A 24,291-nucleotide genomic window follows, 5' to 3' on the forward strand; every position below is an offset into this window, starting at 1 on the left:
TCGCCACTTTCTTGGTGCCAAGGTCAGATCCTTCATTTGCCACCAAGCAAAGTTCTGATACACGAGGTCATGACCCCCTGCTTCTTTCCAGGGGAAGGACCCTGTCATAGCTGTGTATACCATGACACCAAAGCCCCAGATGTCAATGCTTGGGTGCAGCAGCAACTTTTCCCCTTGTTTTTAGGGTGCATAGTTCCGGAGCGGAGTATGGTATAAACCAGGGCATAAAGGGCGCTTGAGTTCCCTGGAGCATCGTCAGTCCAAAATCTGCCAGTTTGACATTATTACATTCCATGTCCATGAGCAAACTTTTGTCCAGTTTAATGTCCCGATGGACCATTCCTTTGCTGTGCATAAAGTCCAAAGCATTCGCAATCTGTGAAACACAACTCTTCACTGTATCTTCATTCAAACCAACCTGTAGAAAAAAAATACAAAATTAGTCACTAGACACCGAAATAGCAAAATGTTACTTAACATATGAAACTCATCTTATCTTGTGCACAGGAAAGCAGAACATACATTAGCTGTGTACACAAGGAGTATACTTAAATGAAACCTGCATGCAAAGTGGGAGCTTCTATTATTAAGATCCATCTTAACCCACCTTACTCCATCTTAACTTTGTTCACAACTGCGCGAGTCACATACCTAAAATAACAATCTTATGCTCATTAAATGTCCCACCAACTCTCTGCACTGGGAGAGGATTCATTAAACATCAGAAATGCTTTAAGGGAACAATGGATAGAAATTATAACTTTTTTAAATATCATTCAATTTCTGCTACAAACTTACACCTGGCTTTACTATTGAGAGAAGATTTCCAGCTGGCACCGCCTCCTGGACAAAGACATAGTCACTGCTGGTATGGAAAATGATCTTGTTGCAATGATATTTGGATGGCTGCTGAGACTAAGACATTCCATATTCCATTAAGAAGTTGTCCTTTGGAGTTGTCTCCTTGCTCATCAGTTTTATAGCCACCAACTCATCTGTTGGAAAGATGGAGAAAAAAGATGAGTATCATAAACCCACCAATGATGAAGCTCGCTAAAAACCTACTGAATTTAGTTAAAAGCTTGTGTAAACCTAAAGCACTGACTTATTAGGATCCATAATAATCACTTAAAAACTAGAAGTGCGGGGTTGCTTGGAAAACTTTATAAAATGCTGCTCAAAGCATTGGGAATTTTCTGCAGCTGAACCATTCTGTTGATTCTTAGATATTGGATGTCACACTTGTATCTCAGTTTAGAAGTAAAGACCCTCTAGGCATCTGCTCAAACTTTCTTGATGTTTTGCGCTTCATAGAACTAAATCCCCAATGGAGCCCCAGAACATTGATTATACTCTCTAAATATCATACTTGCACATTATAGTAGACTTGCTCACTGTAGTTTGCCCTCCTCTAGTGATGCAAGGTCCCCTGATCACCACAGAAACTCTACCTGTGTTTTTTTTTTTTTTTTTTTTTTTTTTTAGGTTTGTTCCACTAATTTAGAAACACAAATGATTAAAATAAAAATTATTTTCTTTACATGAATTAAGCTACAAAGTTTACCTGAATCCTGAGGTTTGGCCAGCAGAACCTTTCCATAAGCTCCTCTCCCGAGCTCTTTAATGGGGTCAGTCACCTTCATCATCCTCAGGTTTTCAGAGGTTTTGGAGATGAGCTCAAGGAAACTCTTTGCGGTGTTCTTGGTCGCATCCTCAATGTTAGAAGCCATTCTAGAATCACAACATCAGAAAATACAAATTTGTTTGACATGAATCTATAATAAACAGCATTAAACACGAGATACAATTATAATTCTAGCACTTTAAAAGACTGTTTCGGCCACATCTGGAATATTCTGTCCAGTTCTGGTCACCAGTCCTCAGGAAGGATGTGCTGGAACTGGAGAGAGTCCAGAGAAGGAAATCAAAGCTAATAAGGGGGCTGGAGGACCTCAGTTACAAGGAACGACTACAAACAATAAACGTATTCTCCCTGGAGAAGAGATGCTTAAGAGAAAATATGATGGCAATATAAAAATATCTCAGTGGTGATTCTAGCATAGGGGAACACTATTCATTCTCCGGTAGCCTAAGAAGACACATGGCCATGCAATGAAATTGGAGGAGAAGCCATTTAAGCTAAAACTGCATAAGAGTTTCTCTATTGTCAGAGTGGAAAGGGATTGGAACTCCCTTCCACAATCGGTGGTGTCAGCGGAGAGTGTTGATAATTAAAAAAAAAAACACTTCAATGCGCATATTAAAGAAAGTAATATACAGGGATAAAGAAAAATGGTAGTGACATATACACATACACAAACCAACATAGGTTGAACTGGATGGATTGGTGTCTTCATTCAACCTTACCAACTATGTAACATCTCTCTGGATATGACCCAACATCTATTAATTGTAACCTTTTGAGGGTAATGGTAGTACTGTAACTAAAGACCGTTAGTTATTTTAAGTTTTAAGGAAGGTATATGCTTACAATACTTATTAAATACATTTTGGGCGTATAGAGATGGGATTTTATTCCAGCAAGTGGCTATTATATTCCTATATAAGTCTATGGTAATGCAAAACTCTCTTGAATCAACTTAAATTCACCAGTCAACACATTCTAAATTATTTTAGAAGGGTCTTAAATGGACATCAAACACATTCTATTTACACAAGACCTTAATCTGATGTTGGAGATGCATATAATTGTAGATAATAAATACAATTATTTAACATACTTAAAAGAGAGAGGAGGGAGGCAGAATGACACTGTGCAAAGGACCTAGAGCACCATTTTTCCAATCCAACAAATGTCTACAACAAAGTAACAACCAGGGACTTTCTAGCATTTCACCCAGAGATCTAAATTCAAAACATACACATTTACAAAAACATATACAAATCAAATCTATAAAAATATTTCCAAATGGGTTAGTCACATCATACAAACATTTCTGTATTGAGCATCATGCGTGAATCTTTAAAAACTTTTGTATGATGTAACTGATACATTTGGATGTGTTTTTTTTTTTTTTTTTTTTTTTTTTTATTTACATTTTTTTTTTATAGTTATATTTTGAATTTATAATGCCATCCTACGAAGTCCCCAGTTTTACTTTCCTTTAGTAAAGGTACTAAAACCTCATAGAGAGCCGAATAAATGACTTCCCTAGACTTCAGGCTTAAATCCATCCCAAGAATTTGGAAAAAGGTACTAAAACCTCATAGAGAGCCGAATAAACGACTTCCCTAGACTTCAGGCACAAATCCAACCCAAGAATTTGGACAAAAAAAAAAAAAAAAAAAAACGGTTAGAACATCTGAACTTTTTATTGCCATTTCCAGTGTCAGTGGGAAGTTTCTCCCTCCCTTCATATGTGTAGTCAACAAAAGAGGGCACAAGTGAGGGAAGGATAAACACTTTTTTTGGGTTTTGAAATATATATTACACTGCCACCAATGATTGTACACTATCCATTCCACTTACTCCAATAATGGAATATTCATTCCACAATATAATTGTTTGTATTTTTTTTTTTTTAATTTAAAGAGTGAAAATACAATAAATGATTTGAGCGTGACATAGGACAAGATTGAGCAGTGTTTCTCAACTCCAGTCCTCGAGGCGCCCCAACAGGTCATGTTTTTCAGGCTTGCCATTATTTTACACAGGTGATTTGATCAGTTTTGCTGCCTTAGTAATAATTTCATCTGAGGAAAACCCTGAAAACATGACCCGTTGGGTCGCCTTGAGGACTGGAGTTGAGAAACGCTGAGTTGGAGCATTCGGGCTCCTGTTTGCATCAAGTTTTTATTGTGATGTGTGGAGGAGAGATCACTTCCTATGTGATCACTAGTGGATCTCTCCAATAAGGACACAGGGGGGGTAATAAAAACCTGACAGAAGTTATAACCCTCATCCATAAATCAAGCAAATAAATGGGTTTGGCTGAAGTCGGTCTCTAACTACAGCACTTGTACTGAGTGACTGTTCAGATTTGCAAAAATTTTAGTCAATGTTCTATCATTGTAACAATATAGCGAAAGAGAAAATAGGACAACACTTGCATTAAAAAAAGACATATAGGAATGGTGAACCCAACTACTAATTAAACAAAAAAAAACATATTGGCAAACAGTCTTCCCTGATAAATTAAATCTTCTTACAAAATCTCAAATGTGCAAACGCAATTTGAATTAATGTTTGCCATTAAACATTAACATTTCTATCTACTCTCTCCACCAGATTATAGATGTCAGGAAGGGACTTAGTGATATTGTTTTGGTGTTCCCTAGATGTTAATATTATTCTGATTATTCAGTACTGTGTATCTTGTAGGATGCTAATATGATATCTGAAAGTCTTCTACTTACTATTCCCTGTTTTTGTTGTTTTTGCTTTCTAAAATTCGTTATTGCTCTTCTATCGAGTTATGTATGTACAAATTACTGAGTAATGTATTTACTATACCTATTTTTGTTTATGTATGTAAAAAGTATAGCTCTTTTTCTAATTCAAATAAAAATTTATAGTAAAAAAAAAAATATGTTTTTCTTTCAAACCCAACTGAAAATTGTAACAGATAACCTATTTCAAGAATACATGAACAAAACACCTCAATGTATGCATGGGGGTGGTTATATGTTAAAAAAAAGGTCCTGATTATTTTAATTTTTTTATACAGATCTCTAAAAAAAAAAAAAATATTTAATCCCACTTGTAGGGCATTAAAGTGCAAGTGAAATAAAAAATAAATAAATTCAGGGAGCATTACAACCTTCTTCTCTATAAATTTCTGGTAAGACATCTATACTGTTTGTGTTGAGATTAGGTAAAATAAAACTTGCATGTACAAAAAAGACGGACAGAAATGGTGAAATTTGGAACTCAGGAAAAAAAAACTTTTGATGTTGAATTGTTTAACCACTTGAAGACCAGGCCTTCTCTGTAACTTTTTGTTTCAAATTTTAAATCCGTATTTTTTTTCTAGAAAATTACTTAGAACCCCCAAACATCAGGGAACAATAAAAAAACCTTTTTCTGTATAACTTTCTGGTAAGACATCTGTATGGTTTAGGTTTGAAATTAGGAAAAAAACAAAAACTTGCAAGTACAAAAAAGACAGACAGGAATGGAGACATTTACCATACAACTGCTAATCTACATTCTATGAGACAATGTAATGGTTTCATTTTATTTCAAGGGAACATGAAGAGAGAACATCTGAATGCATTCATTAGGTTGGTTAAATTCTAAAAATATAGTATAGAGTATGACTATGAAGGGATGGTATGAGAGTTAAGAATGAGGAAATATATGTAAAATTTTAGATGTCAAAGTAAAACAAAATGAAAAAGTATGTAAATTAATATGTAAGAAAAAATTGTAATGAGTTTTGAAAAAAAAATTCTAAAAATTAAAGTATTGCAAAACAATGTGGAACCCTTTCATGACTAAGCCTATTTTTGAAATTTGGTGTTTACAAGTTAAAATTCGTATTTTTGTCTAGAAAATTACTTAGAGTTCCCAAACATTATATATATATTTTTTTTTTTTTAGTAGAGAATCTAGAGAATAAAATGGCGATTGTTGCAATATTTTTTATCACACGGTATTTGTGCAGCGGTGTTTTAAACGCAAATTTTTGGAAAAGGGACACTTTCATGAATTTTAAAAAATCCAAACAGTAAAGTTACCCCAATTTTTTTGTATAATGTGAAAGATGATGTTACGCCAAGTAAATAGATACCAAACATGTCACCCTTAATAATTGCACGCACTCGTGGAATGGCGACAAACTACGGTACCTATGAATTTCCATAGGCGACGCTTTAAAATTTTTTTACGGTTACCAGGTTTGAGCTACAGAGGAGGTCTAGTGCTAGAATTATTGCTCTCGCTCTGACGATCGCGGCGATACCTCACATGTGTGGTTTGAACACCGTTTACATATGCGGGCGCGACTTCCGTATGCGTTTTCTTCGCTGCGCGAGCTCGCGGGGACATGGGCACTTTAAAAAAAAAATTTTTTTTATTTATTTATATTATTTATTTTTTACTTTTAAAATTGTGTTTAAAAAAAAAATTTTTTTTTTTACTTTTATTGCTGTCACAAGGAATGTAAACATCCCTTGTGACAGTAATAGGTGGTGACAGGTACTCTTTATGGAGGGATCGGGGGTCTAAAAGACCCCCGATCCCTCCTTTACACTTCAAAGTATTCAGATCGCCGAAAACGGTGATTCTGAATACTGTGTACTTTTTTAAATTCGGCGCCATTGGCAGCTGAGTAAACGGGAAGTGACGTCATGACGTCGCTTCCACGTTTACAACAAGAAGTCTGGAACGAAGCCGCTCACAGCTTCGTTTCAGCCCGCCCCCAGCCGCCGAAGATTCCCGATTGGACACCGGGCCTCCCAATCGCACGGGAGGCCCGGTAACAGCGGCGGGAGGCGGCGGGAGGGGGGGGTGTCCCCTCCCGCTCCTCCGGTATAACAACCGAGTGGCTTTTAGCAGCATCGGTTGTTATACAAGGGTAGCCGATCGCCCGCTGGAAACAACGGTACCGGGATGATGCCTGCAGCTGCGGGCATCATCCCGGTATAACCCCGGAAAGCCGAGTAGGCATATATGCGTACGGTCGGCGGGAAGGGGTTAATCAATATATGGATCTCTAAGCAAAAGAAAATAATTTGATCCCACTTGTAGGGCAGTAACGGGCAAGTGAAATAAAGAACAAATTATTTAAATTCAAGGAACATTGAAAAATTTGTCCGGGGTGAAATTAGGAAAACACTTGCAAGTACAAAAAAGACAGACAACTTTTGATGGTGAATATGCAGTTGCTAATATACAATCCAACAGACAACTTAAGATGGAAATGTTTAATGTTATTTCAAGGGTACATGAAGAAAGAACATCTGAATATAATGCATTAGGCTGGTTGGATTCTAAAAACAAAATAATGCAAAAATAATGTGGCTATTCAATCAATATATATGGATCTCTAATCAAAAGAAAATAATCTAATCCCACTTGTAGGGCCACAACAGACGAAGTGGGAAAAAAAATAAAATTTACATTTGGGGAACATTAACCACTTCAGCCCCGGAAGGATTTACCCCCTTCCTGACCAGAGCACTTTTTACAATTTGGCACTGCGTCGCTTTAACTGCTAATTGCGCGGTCATGCAATGCTGTAACCAAATGAAATTTGCGTCCTTTTCTTCCCACAAATAGAGCTTTCTTTTGATGGTATTTGATCACCTCTGCCGTTTTTTTATTTTTTGCGCTATACACGGAAAAAGACCGAAAATTTTGAAAAAAAATGATATTTTCTACTTTTTGTTCTAAAAAAAATCCAATAAACTCAATTTTAGTCATACATTTAGGCCAAAATGTATTCGGCCACATGTCTTTGGTAAAAAAAAGTCAATAAGTGTATATTTATTGGTTTGCGCAAAAGTTATAGCGCCTACAAACTAAGGTACATTTTCTGGAATTTACACAGTCTTTAATTTATGACTGCCTATGTCATTTCTTGAGGTGCTAAAATGACAGGGCAGTACAAAACCCCCACAAATGACCCCATTTTGGAAAGTAGACACCCCAAGGAAATTGCTGAGAGGCATGTTGAGCCCATTGAATATTCATTTTTTTTGTCCCAAGTGATTGAATAATGGAAAAAAAAAAAAAAAATTACAAAAAGTTGTCACTAAATGATATATTGCTCACACAGGCCATGGGCATATGTGGAATTGCACCCCAAAATACATTTAGCTGCTTCTCCTGAGTATGGGGATACCACATGTGTGGGACTTTTTGGGAGCCTAGCCGCATACGGGGCCCCGAAAACCAATCACTGCCTTCAGGATTTCTAAGGGCGTACATTTTTGATTTTACTCCTCACTACCTATCACAGTTTTGAAGGCCATAAAATGCCCAGATGGCACAACCCCCCCCCAAATGACCCCATTTTGGAAAGTAGACACCCCAAGCTATTTGCTGAGAGGCATGTTGAGTCCATGGAATATTTTATATTTTGACACAAGTTGCGGGAAAGTGACAATTTATTTTTTTTTTTTTGCACAAAGTTGTCACTAAATGATATATTGCTCACACAGGTCATGGGCATATGTGGAATTGCACCCCAAAATACATTCTGCTGCTTCTCTTGAGTACGGGGATACCACATGTGTGGGACTTTTTAGGAGCCTAGCCGCGTACGGGACCCCGAAAACCAATCACCGCCTTCAGGATTTCTAAGGGTGTACATTTTTGATTTCACTTTTCACTGCCTATCACAGTTTCGGAGGCCATGGAATGCCCAGGTGGCACAACCCCCCCCCCCAAATGACCCCATTTTGGAAAGTAGACACCCCAAGCTATTTGCTGAGAGGCATGGTGAGTATTTTGCAGCTCTCATTTGTTTTTGAAAATGAAGAAAGACAAAAAAAATGTATTTTTTTTTTCTTTTTTTAATTTTCAAAACTTTGACAAAAAGTGAGGTCTGCAAAATACTCACTATACCTCTCAGCAAATAGCTTGGGGTGTCTACTTTCCAAAATGGGGTCATTTGGGGGGGGGGTTTGTGCCACCTGGGCATTCCATGGCCTCCGAGACTGTGATAGGCAGTGAAGAGTGAAATCAAAAATTTACGCCCTTAGAAAGCCTGAAGGCGGTGCTTGGTTTTCGGGGTCCCGTACGCGGCTAGGCTCCCAAAAAGTCTCACACATGTGGTATCCCCGTACTCAGGAGAAGCAACAGAATGTATTTTGGGGTGTAATTTCACATATTCCCATGGCATGTTTGAGCAATATATCATTTAGTGACAACTTTGTGCAAAAAAAAAAAAAAATAATAATAATTTGTCTCTTTCCCGCAACTTGTGTCACAATATAAAATATTCCATGGACTCGACATGCCTCTCAGCAAATAGCTTGGGGTGTCTACTTTCCAAAATGGGGTCATTTGGGGGGGTTCGAACTGTCCTGGCATTTTATGCACAACATTTAGAAGCTTATGTCACACATCACCCACTCTTCTAACCACTTGAAGACAAAGCCCTTTCTGACACTTTTTGATTACATGAAAAAATTATTTTTTTTTGCAAGAAAATTACTTTGAACCCCCACACATTATATATTTTTTTTAAAGCAAATGCCCTACAGATTAAAATGGTGGGTGTTTAATTTTTTTTTTTCACACAGTATTTGCGCAGCGATTTTTCAAACGCATTTTTTGGGGAAAAAACACACTTTTTTACATTTTAATGCACTAAAACACACTATATTGCCCAAATGTTTGATGAAATAAAAAAGATGATCTTAGGCCGAGTACATGGATACCAAACATGACATGCTTTACAATTGCGCACAAACGTGCAGTGACAACAAAATTAATACATTTTTAAAAGCCTTTACAGGTTACCACTTTAGATTTACAGAGGAGGTCTACTGCTAAAATTACTGCCCTCGATCTGACCGTCGCGGTGATACCTCACATGCATGGTGCAATTGCTGTTTACATTTGACGCCAGACCGACGCTTGCGTTCGCCTTAGCGCGAGAGCAGGGGGGACAGGGGTGCTTTTTTTTTTTTTTTTTTTCTTTATTATTTTTTTGCTTTTTTATCTTATTTTAAAACTGTTCCTTTCATTTTTTTTTTTTTTTAATCATTTTTATTGTTATCTCAGGGAATGTAAATATCCCCTATGATAGCAATAGGTAGTGACAGGTACTCTTTTTTTGAAAAAATTGGGGTCTATTAGACCCTAGATTTCTCCTCTGCCCTCAAAGCATCTGACCACACCAAGATCGGTATGATAAAATGCTTTCCCAATTTCCCAATGGCGCTATTTACATCCGGCGAAATCTAAGTCATAAAATGCTCGTAGCTTCCGGTTTCTTAGGCCATAGAGATGTTTGGAGCCACTCTGGTCTCTGATCAGCTCTATGGTCAGCTGGCTGAATCACCGGCTGCATTCTCAGGTTCCCTGTTGAGACAGGAGAGCCAGAGAAAAACACGGAAGACGGTGGGGGGGGGGGCATTCTCTCCCACTGCTTGTAAAAGCAGTCTAGAGGCTAATTAGCCGCTAGGATTGCTTTTACATGAAAGCCGACCGCTGGCTGAAAAGAATGATACCAAGATGATACCTAAACCTGCAAGCATCATTCTGGTATAACCACTCAAAGTCGTGAATGCTGTACCTGAAGACAAAAATATGGTTAACAATAAAGCACAGTAAACGGTAAAGTATAAAAAATTGCAGACCTGAAAAGCAAACCTGATAAAAAATAATAACAATAAAACATTGCAGAATAGAATACAGTAAAAAAGAGCAGAACAATAGAGAGAATAGAGAGAGAGAGAACAATAAAACGACAACTATTTTTTTTTATTTTATATTTTTGTTTGTGTTTTTTTTTTTTTTTTTTTTACACTTTTTTTGTAACTGTAACTTTTATAACTGTAACCGGTTCCAGGTTCGGGTCTCTCAAAATGCGATGGCATCTTGGGAGACCCTGTGAAAGTGCGCCTAGTCTGTGCAATGCTGTACCCTACGCTAATACTCAACTAGTGAATGGTAGCGTTCAAAACATTCACCAATGCAAAGACCAGGATTGTCAGGACAGGAGGGACAATAATAGCGGGTGTCACGCCTATATCCGCGCTTGCTGCAGACACAACATCTTTTTTGGGGGGGGTTCGTTGGGTAGGGGTACTCGGGAGGACATAAAAATGCCTCTCATGCAGCCGACTGCATTTGGTTGGGGATGTGAATGGGGGAAGTACGGGCGTTGCAGAAGTGGTGGGTTCCCAATTAGGATTGGCGAATGCAGCAGGAAGGGCATTATGGGCACGACGGGCCTGTGTTTGTCTTTTTGGTGTCAGCGGGACACTACTTGTGCTTTGCCACCTCACCAGCTTGAACTGCACTTATGGGACTCGCCACGTCACCAAGTGTTACTGCAGTGCTGGTTTGACTACGACCGGGGTGTACTAGGCCGCTGGCGCTTGCCAGTTCACCAAAACGCTACCAAAAAAACTGTTAACGATCGCAGGGATCAGGCCTGACTCTGCGAACGCTGCAGTTATGCATTTAGTGTTTTGTAAGTGACAGTGATCGATCGATACTGCACTTGGGTGGGCTGGGCTGGGCCGGGCGGAGGGGCAAAACGCAGGTGCTAGCAGGTATCTGGGCTGATCCCGCTAACACTGCGTTTTTGGGAACCCTAAACTGCTGGGGACGCCAGTATAGATCTGATCGGACCAGATATTGATCAGTTCAGATACTATACCACTAAGGGAGGTGTACGGTGCGTGGGTGTTAGCGGTACTGGGACTAACCTGACGCTGCCTGGGGCTGGTGCTTGCCATTTCACCAAAATGCTACCAAAAAAACTATTAGCGATCGCAGGGATCAGGCCTGACTCTGCGAACGCTGCAGTTATGCGTTTAGTGTTTTGTAAGTGACAGTGATCGATCGATACTGCACTTGGGTGGGCTGGGCCGAGCTGGGCGGAGGGGCAAAATGCAGGTGCTAGCAGGTATCTGGGCTGATCCCGCTAACACTGCGTTTTTGGGAACCCTAAACTGCTGGGGACGCTAGTATAGATCTGATCGGATCAGATATTGATCCGTTTAGATACTATACCACTAAGGGAGGCGTATGCTGCGTGCGTGGGTGTTAGCGGTACTGGCGCTAATCTGACGCTGCCTGGGGCGACGCATATCACCGTCGGGTGATCAGGGGGCTAAATCTTTATTCGGTAATAAACGGCGGGTGCCCTGACACTATAAAAAATAAACGAACTAACCAGCGTCACCCGTAATGGTTATACAGTGATCAGTGGTGAAAGGGTTAACTAGGGGGCAATCAAGGGGTTAAAACATTTATTAGGTAGTATATGGGGGTCCCTGTCGCTATAAAACGCTGACGGCGAACCTAAATATTTACCTCACTAACTAGCGTCACCAGCGACACTAATACAGCGATCAGAAAAATGATCGCTTAGCGACACTGGTGACAGGGGGTGATCAAGGGGTTAAAACTTTATTAGGGGGGGTTAGGGGGGTACCCTAGACCTACAGGGGGCCTAACACTCACTGCCCTGACACTGTAACTGTCATAAACTGACACCAATACAGTAATCAGAAAAAAAAAAAAACCTGCTTGGTGTCAGTTTGTGACAGGAGGGGGGGTGATTGGGGGGGGATCGGGGGGCGATCGGGGGGGGGATCGGGGTGTTTTGTGTGCCTGGCATGTTCTACTGTGTGTAGTGTGTTGGTGCACTTACATTGCAGTCTTCTCTCCTTGGCCCGGAACGGAAAATACCGAGCCGAGGAGAGATGACATCATTTCCTCTGCCTCTGTGTACAATACAGAGGCAGGGAAATGATCCCATTGGCTGAGAGCGATCGCGAGGGGGGGGCCACGAATGGATGGCCTCCCCCTCACCTCCGATTGCCGGGGGAGATTTGCCGACCGCCGCAGGCACCGGGGGGGGGGGTCCGATCGGACCCCTCACCCGCGGGCAGGCAAGGACGTACATATACGTCCTTTTGCCTGCCCGTGCCGCTCTGTCGACGTATATAGTCGTGCGGCGGTCGGCAACTGGTTAAAAACAAAAGTTTTCTTTTTAACTTTCTGTATTATGTTGTCATTGTAACATATGGGGAAAGATGAAAAACTTTTGATTTTGAACTGCGTTTAACATGCAACTGCTAATCTACTGTCTAACAGACATCCTAAAATGGAGCTGTTTAATATTATTTCAAGGGTACATGAAGATAGAAAATGTATGAGGTTGATTGGGTTCTAAAATCAAAATATTGCAAAATAATGTGGATATTCAATCAATCTATGGATCTCTAAACAAAAGAAAATAATCTAATCCCATATGTATGACCACAACAGGCAAGTGAAAAAATTTAAATCATTTTAATTCAGGGCATAATAAAAATAGTTTTTTTTTTTTTTTTTTTAGTTTTTTTTCTACTTAACTTTCTGCTAAAACATCTGTATTGTTAGGTTGTCATTGTAAAAAAAAAGGCGACAGTGAAAATGAGGAAAATAGGAAAATACTTGCTATGTCCAAAAAAAGACAGACAGGAATAGCAATGAATGAATGAACATCTGAATGTAAAGCATGAGGTTGAAATATTTTTAAAATAAAATATTGTAAAATAATGTGGATATCCAGTCAATATATCCATCTCTAAAATAAAAGGCCCTTTAGAACATTAAAAAAATTTTACTCCTAAAACTTTACTTTTATCTCCTTAAATCTGAGAAAAATCCCAGTAGTTTTATGCTCTAAAATATCAGGTCTATAGATCTTTGGGGTTCTGTATGACTTACCTTAAACAATGAAGGTATAGATGTCTTCACTGAGGAAGTCTATATGGTCTTCTCCAAAGCTATTCCGGTGGGAAGTGTTCAATGGAGAAAATAAATCACTTTTGCTACAAGCAAAACGAGATTCACTGAGTAAAGCCTGGAGGTCTATATATGTGTCTGGTATATATGTGAGAAGAAAACTGAATTTACTAATTGATGGGAGAGTCTGATTGGCTAACACACAGGATCTACTCATTAACATATGACTTGAGACTTTGGATTGAGCTCTGGAAGAGTGTGGCCAATAGGTCCATAAGAATGCGGTTTGTTTACACTGTGCCAGTGTGTTGAGGGCGGGAAAGTTACCCTGAAACTAATTTCAAATGATTTAATTAAGGAAACCAGTTTCTAGATGCTGAGATTTCTAAAGGTAATGTATAAAATGCCTTAGTATTATAATCAATAGTATATTTTATATAATGGATCATTATTTGCAATATATATTATGCAATTGAGTATTTAATGAAATAAAATAATAATAAAATTAAAAATGAATATAGTGTAATAAAATATATATATATATTTACCATACCTTTATAAACACTGGCACAGTTAAACTGTGGTAAAACATTTTTCTAAAGATGATATAAAATATCTATCTATGTAAATTGAATATACACTCATACCTGCATCCAGGTACAAATCATAAATATAAAATCTCAAAATTCGACATTAAACTCTATCCACCTCAGAAAGTATAAAGTGGGTAATATACTGTATATCAATTGGCTTCCTAAACCATGTTTGGATATCTAGGTGTAAATGGGTCCTGGAACTTACTGGTTACTTTTCAAAGTCTTAAACAAAGTTGCTCAAAACTATCTGAAAGACTCTTGTGGTGTCCATGAATCTTTTACAAGCAGTGGGTGGACATAGGGAAATTTGCTCATCCACACAGTTGGTATGAGAAGTCTCCACTGTTTTTTTTGACAATGATAGAAGTTTAGAGAAATTAGTTCTTCGGTAAATATTTCACAGATAATTAGTGGAAAGGAGCACACATGTGGTTGTACCATTTGTGGAGCTTGATTGAGCTACAAAAAAATGGCCTCCAATAGAGGGAGATACACGGGAAGCATGCAGTAGACATTTATGGGACAATGCTCTATATATGTGTCATTAATCACTACTGCAAGATATGTGTTCAACTAGGCTCACTGATAAGGCAGTATGGCCGACCCTCCTGTACCGGGACTCAGCCTTATCAGTTCATAATAGGGGCCTTTACTAGCAGGAGGGATGGCTATATTGCCTTATTGCAGACACCGATATTCTCCTGCCTTCCCCAGCATTGCTGAACTTCAGTCCTCTACTCTCCCACCGGCTGCTGGGGGGAGAGGGGTGTTAGGGGAGTCGATGATGACAGTTTGTTTGTTTTTTTTTTTTTTTTTGTGTTTTTTTTGTTTGTTTTTTTTATCTTTCTGTGCATGGCTAATATGTTCTAGAGTATATAGCTTTTTATATGTGATCAGTGAATCAGAAGTTTGCATTTTTTTTGTTTTGCTATTAAACGTTTTTAGATTGTCTTTTGAGGTGTAAGCAATGCCATTGTCCAATAAAGCCTGTATTTGTAGGGATTAAATGAGATTCATCTATTAATATGGGTTTATATGAGATATAGACTTTATATGAACTTTTTTACAAGACCAACAACTGTCTCTCAAGAAAGACAAAGGCTCTCATGTTCCTTGATTATTATGCGAAATACAAATGTTGCACATCATAATTAGGGTCACTCTTTGTCTTCAGACGCAGGTGAATAGGTGGAAGCCAGGTAATAGGCAATGTTGTCTCCATAATTTTAGGCTGCTTTGATATGCTAAGAGACCAACTGACGGGCAAATGTTTAGAATCACGTGGGGCATTTTGGAATGTCTGAGTCTGTGTAATTTCAGAAGATAACGCTTAACAAACTTATATTTGCAAGGGCGGCCGGAGCTGATGGAGCAGTGAAGAGAGAGCTTCCGACACACCAGGTACTTCTAAGCTACTCACAGCGGCTAGAAGCAAGCATAAAATGGCCACACGAGTGGCGGAATTAGTGGGGAACTAATCCGCACTGATGGCCAAACGAAAGGAGAGGGAGGGACCCAGAAAGCTGACCGACTTTTACATGACGGTCCCGGCCAGACTGTCACAAGATGGCGCCGGCGCGTCATCCCCTCACAGCAGCACAGCCTGCTATAATGACAGTGAGATCCCTGACCAGGACACCGCAGCTTTAACCCCACATTCAGCCTCAAACAGCCCTCTTAAGCAAAAGAGGAGGCTAAACACTCCAGCTGATACTGATGACCTGAATAGTGAGGAAACTGACATGGAGAAAACTAACCAATATAATCAGAAGCTGGATGCTCTCCCCACATCAGGTCTGCCTATGACAGACATCACTATGAAGGAGATGATTCTCACCTTGAGGGGAGCTATACAGCAAGACATCACTAATGTCCTGCGCTCCACACGCAAAGAAATGACAGTACTGGGTAACAGAATTGACGATACGGAGACTAAAATGGATGACTTCTCTGCGGCCCATAATGAGCTTGTAGATGCGCATGTGGATGTGGAAGATGAACTTAAAGCCCTCAGACTAAAGGTCGCCGACCTTGAAGACCGCTCACGCAGGAACAACGTGAAATTTAGGGGGGTCCCCGAATCCGTAAAACCAGCTGATCTGAGCCTATTCCTCCAACAATTAATGATGAAAACGCTACCAACCCTTACACCTGCAGATGTCATCATTGATAGAGCCCATAGGCTGCACAAACTACCACACCTCCCAGAGAAAATTCCTAGAGATGTAATCGCTAGGATTCATTTCTTCCATATTAAGGACCAACTCATGCGGTTCTCTAGGCAAAATAACACTCTCCCAGATCCGTATGCGGGGATCACCCTATACGCTGACCTCTCACAAGCCACCATGTCCGCCAGGAACAACCTAATACCGATCACCAAAGCGCTGCGGAACCACAAGGTAATATATCAATGGGGCTTCCCAGCCAAACTTCTGATTTAAAGAGGCAACGAATCTTATGCCATCTCGTCCTTAGAAAAGGGCCTGGAGTTGCTACGCAAGTGGGCAATTCTTCCTACCGAGAATAACCCAGGAGACATGGGCTCCACGTCCTCTAGAACGGGCCATTATAATAACCGTGGCTCCAGAGGAAGACACAAATGATGACCGCTTCTCACCACTCACATGCGATGAGACCTACCTGCTACATTTCTGGAAAATCTGCCCCGCAGTTCCAATCTACCTTACATGCTTCATTGAAGCTACTGTAAGTAGCACCTGATGTACGGCTGTAACGGAAGATAAATTTATGACTTTACCCCAATTTGATTTCTGGGATATTCCCAAATTCACCCAGTTAATGTTGACTGTTCTATTGTTCTCTCTACTAATTATCACAGTTATTTTACCGATACCTCCATCGCACTGGAGCCTTCACCTCGCAAGTAAGACAAACAGAAAATCCCTTTCCACTGTAATGGATGCTCTAATCTTTTTCATACAAATACCAAATTGCACCACTAGATGGCTTCAAAGCACCACAAAAGAAATGAATGTCTCTTAGACTAATGTCTCTCAACGCTAGAGGACTCAACAGCCCATTTAAACGCAGAATGATGTGGAAAATGGCCCTGCAGAAAATCTGTGACAAACTCTGTGTGCAGGAAACACATTTCTCAACTCTGAACACTCCAAACTGCACCCACATCAAATTCCCGCACGTTTTTACTGCAAATAACTCTTGCAAACGTAATGGTGTATTAGTAGCTATTAAAGACTCTGTCACGTTCAAACTGCTAGAACAATACTCTGATGACCTTGGTAGGTATATAATCTTGATGGTTGAAATCAACAACCAAATGTATACGCTGGTAAATGTATATGCTCCCATAAAAAGACCGGTGAGATTTGTACGTAAAATCTTACAAAAGGCGAAATGTTTGAAGAAAGGCAATTTACTGATATGTGGGGATTTCAATGTGATTTTGAATGACGAAATGTACTCCTCCTCGGTGGGGAGGAGGCGTAGACCATCCCTGGGCCATTATTGCCTATCAGAGGAACTATACGACCCGTGGCGATGCCTCCACACCACAGAGAGGGACTACACGTACTTCTCATCATTACATAAATCCTACTCTAGGATCGATTTCTTCCTCACAGATAAATACACCCTACAAAATGTGGTCAAAGCGGACATCCATACTATCACATGGTCTGACCATGCCCCAATTACGATAGACATTATGGATACCCACAAAACCAACATTACACCCCTATGGCGTAACACCTACCTTCTTTCTCTACCCAACATTAGGGAAGAAATTCTAAAGAAACTAGAAGAATACTTTACATTAAATGAAAACCAGGGTACTCACCCTAGCACAGTATGGTGTGCACACAAGGCCTTCTCCAGAGGGGTACTTATCCACATAGCTGCTAGGGAAAAAAGGAAAAAAATGTGGCATATAGAACAACTACACAAACACATTTCGGACCTGGAGACCAAACACAAACAATCACCCGATCACTCACTACTCCAACTAAACAAATGCAGGGAAGAACTGAAACTAACATTAAAAAATGATTATGACTTATACTTTAAAAGGCTTAAGCTTTCATACTACTCCCACAGTAATAAAGCGAGCAAACTTCTAGCTTCACAACTTAAAAAACGCCAAGCTCGGGCCCATATATCAGTGCTTAAACACCACAAGAATGATGGCCATATCTTTGGGGTTATTATATATGCTAACGCCTTCAAAGACTACTACGAATCCCTATACAATCTTAATCAAGATGTGAACACATACCAACCCACAGAGGCAGACATCACAGACTTTCTCAAAAAAATTAATCTTCCTACGATAGACGACAACACACTACATACATTGAATAGGCCGTTTACTGAAACTGAAATCGAAAATGTGATCAAACGTCTCCCAAAAAATAAATCCCCCGGATCAGACGGTTTCTCAGCGGAGTATTATCAAACATTTTCCCCCCTTTTGATTCCCAGATTAGTAGAGGTTTTTAATAAAGCAGCAGAAGAGGTAGTTTTCCGACTGAAATGCTACAGGCCATAATAGTTACCATACCAAAACCAGGAAAGGACCCCTCCCATCCCCAAAACTTTAGACTCATCTCCCTATTAAATTCGGATCTCAAAATATATGCCAAAGCAATCGCCAATAAATGATGGAAGTCACCCCTACCCTGGTAGGATTGGATCAGGTGGGATTTGTCAGAGGAAGACAAACCCCTGATAGTACCAGAAGAATGATAAATCTTCTAAGATATGCAGAATTAATGCAAACTCCCAGTATATTTGTAGCTTTAGAGGCAGAAAAAGCGTTTGATAGGGTGCATTGGAAATACCTATCAGAAACACTCACTAAATTCGGACTAAAAGGATTTGTTCACAAGGCTATAATGTCCCTGTATTCTAACCCCACAGCTAAAGTATATACCTCAGGCATGTTATCTGATCCCTTCACCCTAACTAACGGTACCCGTCAAGGATGCCCACTATCCCCAATTGTATTTTCATTAGCAATCGAACCGCTAGCGCAACTCATAAGGACCAATACTGACATCCAAGGACTTACAGTAGGACAGGAGGATCACAAAATCGGACTTTTTGCCGACGATGTTATACTAACACTATCGAACCCTAAATCTTCCCTACACACAATTAAAAAAATATTACATGACTTTGGGAAAATAACCTACCACAAAATTAACACCTCTAAATGATACGCTCTCCCTTTAAACCTCTCCACGCAAAATATATCTATGCTTCAGGAGATATTCCCCTGCAATTGGGATTCACCCTCTATCACTTACCTGGATATACAATTGACCCACCCTACCTCTAACTTGTACACCACCAATTATCTACCCCTGCTATTACAAATACAGAAAGAACTTGTCCAACTATCCAAAATTCACTTAACATGGGTGGAACGCATAGCAGCTTACCAAATGCAAATACTCCCCAAGTTACTCTACCTTTTCAGAACTCTTCCAATCCCCGTCCCACAAAAATTCTTCAGGAACCTAGCCTCACACCTGAACAAGTTTATCTGGCAAAACAAAAAACCCAGAGTGGCTCTATCAACTCTTTATAAACAAAAGAAAATAGGAGGTGGAAGTCTACCCACCGCCCAAGCTTATTACCAAGCGTCCTTGCTGGATCAAGCGAAATATTGGTTCTCTTGCCAGGAGGATAATCTATGGTCTCGCATTGAACGCAAAATCACACCAGGACATGACCTGGTAGCACTGTTAATGGCCTCTACTATCCATCACAAACCTTTTACTCCACCATATCCTACCATACAAGCAACACTTACAGCCTGGTCGTTACTGATCAGAAATCACTTTCCTAATGAAATACTCTTTAAACTTAATATACCCCTTACAACCAATGAATATCTTATACACAACTTTTCCACACATCACTGGAAACAAAAAGGCGTCCACTTTTCTATGGATGATATAGTGAACCCAACTGCCCTAGATATCCTTAGGATTCAACAAATTAACCACTACACACACAAAAACCCACTCCCAAATATAAAAATCCCACTTTCCATCTGGAATTTTCTACAGAACAAACATACATCTGGTACTAAAGGCATATCACTGTGCTATAAATATTGTAACTTCCATACCTCCCACGTTAAATTTCCAATGATGAATAAATGGGAAACGGAACTGCAAATGTCTTTCACGTTACCACAGTGGCTACTAGCAATTAAGAACAATAGCACCTCTTCTGCATGTGTTGACCACTGGGACAACTCACTTAAATTGCTCCACCGGTGGTATTTGACTCCCATGCGTCTCCATACTATAGACCCCACACTATCACCACTATGTTGGAGAGAATGCCATCACAAAGGCAACCTCCTCCATGTCATGTGGCATTGTAAAGCCCTAATCACCTTCTGGAGGGATGTATTCTCCCTATTATCGCAAATATCAAACACTATATGTACACCCTCTCCAGCAGTAGCTTTACTAAGCTTGGGGTTAGAATCCTATCCCACCCTACACAGAAAAGTGATGGTACACATTCTGTTTGCAGCACGCATGACTATAGCAAACAAATGGAAATCACCTACTCCTCCCAACATTAGTGAAGTTATTGCTAGAGTGAAATCACAAAGCCTTATGGAAAAAATGTTAGCACATAAAGAAGGCAGATCGCATACCTATCATAAATATTGGGACAGTTGGTTAACTATCCAAGATACCCTCTAGTGTTGACTTTGATGATATTTACAACACTCAGTTATTGAAATAAGATATCGCGTCTAGGGTGCTATAGATGAAAAAGTGTAAAGGGATTGATGACTTTAGCTATAAAACTGAAGAATTACTATATTTAATATTAGGACTTAGTATAAGCAATTTGATTCTCAGCTAGTACATACTTAAAAAAGTTAATGTTAGTGTTACTTGGTTTCAGATCTAAGGTATTGTTTATACTGCATGATCTATTTAGAGTGACTGCCTTCCGGGTCATAAAAGCAGTTCCTGAGAGAGTAAATGGCAAGCCTGCTCACAGTATGCTCCCGAAAGGGGTGACAGGCTACTCCCTCAATTTCTAAAGACTCAAACGGTCTTATTGGAAACCCTGATATATCTTTTAATATCAACTGTTACTGGAACGAACCAAGGATATGCAACCCATTTTTACTTTATGCTCCATGTAATCTGTATTCTTTTCTTCTCTGTACAACTACTTTGTATATAACCACTATGTATGTCTTATATACCATGAACAACTAAATAAAAAATTTCAAAGTAAAAAAAAAAAAACAAAAAAAACTTATATTTGCAAGAGATGTCATGACCTGGAGCTTATTACAGATGTTCAGGTTAGACAGAACTTTGGAAATCATGATTACAGGACAGAGAAGCATAGTGGAACGACAAAAGCTCTAAATTAAAAAAAGATAGAAGGGTAGGAGCGGTGTGCCAATATAAGAATCAGTTGATAATTAAAAATAAACGTAAGAAGTTCCAGTTAAAACAAAAAAATTATGACCAAGGACACTATGCCAATAAAATAGTAAATTACCTGATAAAACAACAAGTATCCACACTGGCTATAACAGAAGTGAGGAACGAGAAGGGGGAGACGGTTAAGACAGTGGAGGACATTGGGGAAACCTTCTATAGGTATTATGAGAAAATGTATACATCGACGCTGACATGTACAGGAGAGCAGATAGGAAAATATCTAGAGGACTTGGAGTTCTTGAAATTATCAGAAGAGCAAAAAGAGGAGTTGGAGAAAGATATTGAAGTGGAGGAAGTAAAAGAAGCCATAGAGTCTTTGGGAAAGGGCAAATCACCAGGACCCGATGGCATCCCATTGGAAATGTACCAGAGGTACGTGGAGATTATTGCTCCGACACTGACCAAGATGTATAGGGGGACATTTGATCGAGGGGAGATGCCTGCATCCATGTATGAGGCAACAGTAATACTGATACCAAAACCAGAGAAAGATAGGAAGGAATGTGCGTCCTATAGACCAATATCTTTGTTAAATATCGACTACAAGGTACTGGCAAAGGTATTGGCTAAGAGGCTTAATGGGGTTATTCTATCTATTGTATCAGAGGATCAAACAGGATTTATGCCGGGGAAGTCCACAACAAATAATATTAGAAGAACTCAGCTGATGGTTCAGCTGAAAGATTATTTTCCATCGTTGGATACGGCCAAGGCATTGGACTCTATAGAATGGGAATTCCTGCAGGCAGTGTTGGAAAAAAGTGGATTTGGGGAAGGATTCAGGAAATGGGTGAGAATATTGTATAAACAACCCTGCTCTAACCGTTTGATAAATGGAATTCTGTCCCCCACAGTGAAATTGCAAAGGGGAACGAGACAGGGGTGCCCGTTGTCCACCCAATTGTTCTCACTTGCTATAGAGGTACTAGCTAATAGATTTAGACAATCTAAAATATATAAAGGGATTAGAGTGGGGGATAGGACTGAACACATAGGACTATATGCAGATGACATATTATATATGGAGGATGTATATAGCTCATTAGGGAGGCAATGAAGATAATAGAAACATATGGGATACTATCGGGACTCAAAATAAATTGGCAAAAATCCGCACTGATGTTATTAAGACCAGGAAAGGAGAGGAATTTTCAGACCCTATTAAAAATAGTGGACACTTTTAAATAGTTAGGAATAAATATTACATTGGAAGCAGAAGAAGCCCTTAAAGCAAATATAGACCCCCTGGTAGAATACGTAAAGAATAAAGTGGGAGTATGGAAAAAACTACCGTTATCAATGGCAGGGAGAGTACAGCTGATTAAATCTATTATACTACCGAAGTGTCTCTATGTGATGGCGCACTCGGAGGTAAAAATACCAAAATATATATTCAAAAAATTAAACTCCCTGTTAACTAGATTCATCTGGGCAAATGAGCGTTGTAAATTAAAGCTCTCCACGCTACAAAGACCTAATACTGCAGCAGGACTGGCAATACCAGATCTATATTTATATTATTTGGCGGGGCAATTAAAACACTTAAGGACCTGGGTAGTTCAGGAACGATGAATGAGGGCGGAGAAATATTTATTAAATAAAATGCAAGTAGGAGATCTTCTGGTAGGATTAGAAATAGCAGAACTAAGAAGGATTGGAATAAAAATTCCTCTTCTAAAGCTGGCCAGGTCGGTATGGAAGGAGGAAAAAAAAAATTAACGGGATATAGGGACATTCCACCAGAAATATCATTATGGAACAACCCAATGTTTGAAAAATTAGAAAGATTTGAAGATAGTAGATACTGGAAACAGAACAAAATAAAAACTATTGGCCAGTTGTATAATAACAATGTAATAGTGACATATGAGAATATGTGCAAACAATATAACCTCCAGAGTAAACAATTTTATAGATACCTACAACTAAGACATTTACTACGAGAACAGTTTGAAAGGAAAGAACCAAAAATCTCTAGATATCCCCTCATAGGAATATTAAAATCTCAAGGACCAAACGGACTGATATCTAAGTTGTATTCACACTTGCTACAGAGTAAAATAAAGGGGGACACGGTGGGCGTGAGGGAAAAATGGCAGGGAGTTATCCCGGGAATGAGTGAACAGGACTGGGATGAAATCTGTTCCTCGCACCTGAAAGTATCGCCGACAATGAATAATAGAATAATTCAATTAAATATAATACATCAGACATATTTGGCACCAAATAGAATATATAGGATGGGGAGGATGCAGGCGTCAGATTGTACAAGATGTGGAGAGGGAGGAGTGGATTTCATCCATGTCATGTGGCAGTGTGGATGTATAGGAAGGTATTGGCAACAGGTAGTTAAGAAACTAGGAAAAGTCATAAATAAACCTATGGCGGCTATGGTGGAGTTATGTGTGCTGGGGATGGTAAAAGATAGTGTGTGGTTACACTAGGATATTTTTGCAAAAAGTATTATTCCTGGCCCGAAAACAAATAGTGGAAAAATGGATCCAGCCAAGCCCACCTACAATAAATCAGTGGGTGAGGGTGGTAAACCAGGTGGTCCCATGTGAGAAAATAATGTATGAACAAAGAGGAAATATGCAGAAATATGATAAGGTTTGGGCAAAATGGAATAAATCACATTTGACGACAGATATAGGAAGACCAGGAATTACAGTATAAAATGAGTAAAAGGAGAAAAGAATTAGTGACCATAAGATGAATGAGAGGGAAGAATGAGTGTAAGAGTGGAAATGATAATGATATTTATGTAAAATTTGTTTAAGAAAAAGTATAGAAAAGATAATGTAAGTTGTGTTAATTAACTTGTAAAGTAAAATTT

This window comes from Aquarana catesbeiana, linkage group LG01, assembly GCF_042186555.1.
Source record: "Aquarana catesbeiana isolate 2022-GZ linkage group LG01, ASM4218655v1, whole genome shotgun sequence".
Lineage (NCBI taxonomy): Eukaryota > Metazoa > Chordata > Amphibia > Anura > Ranidae > Aquarana > Aquarana catesbeiana.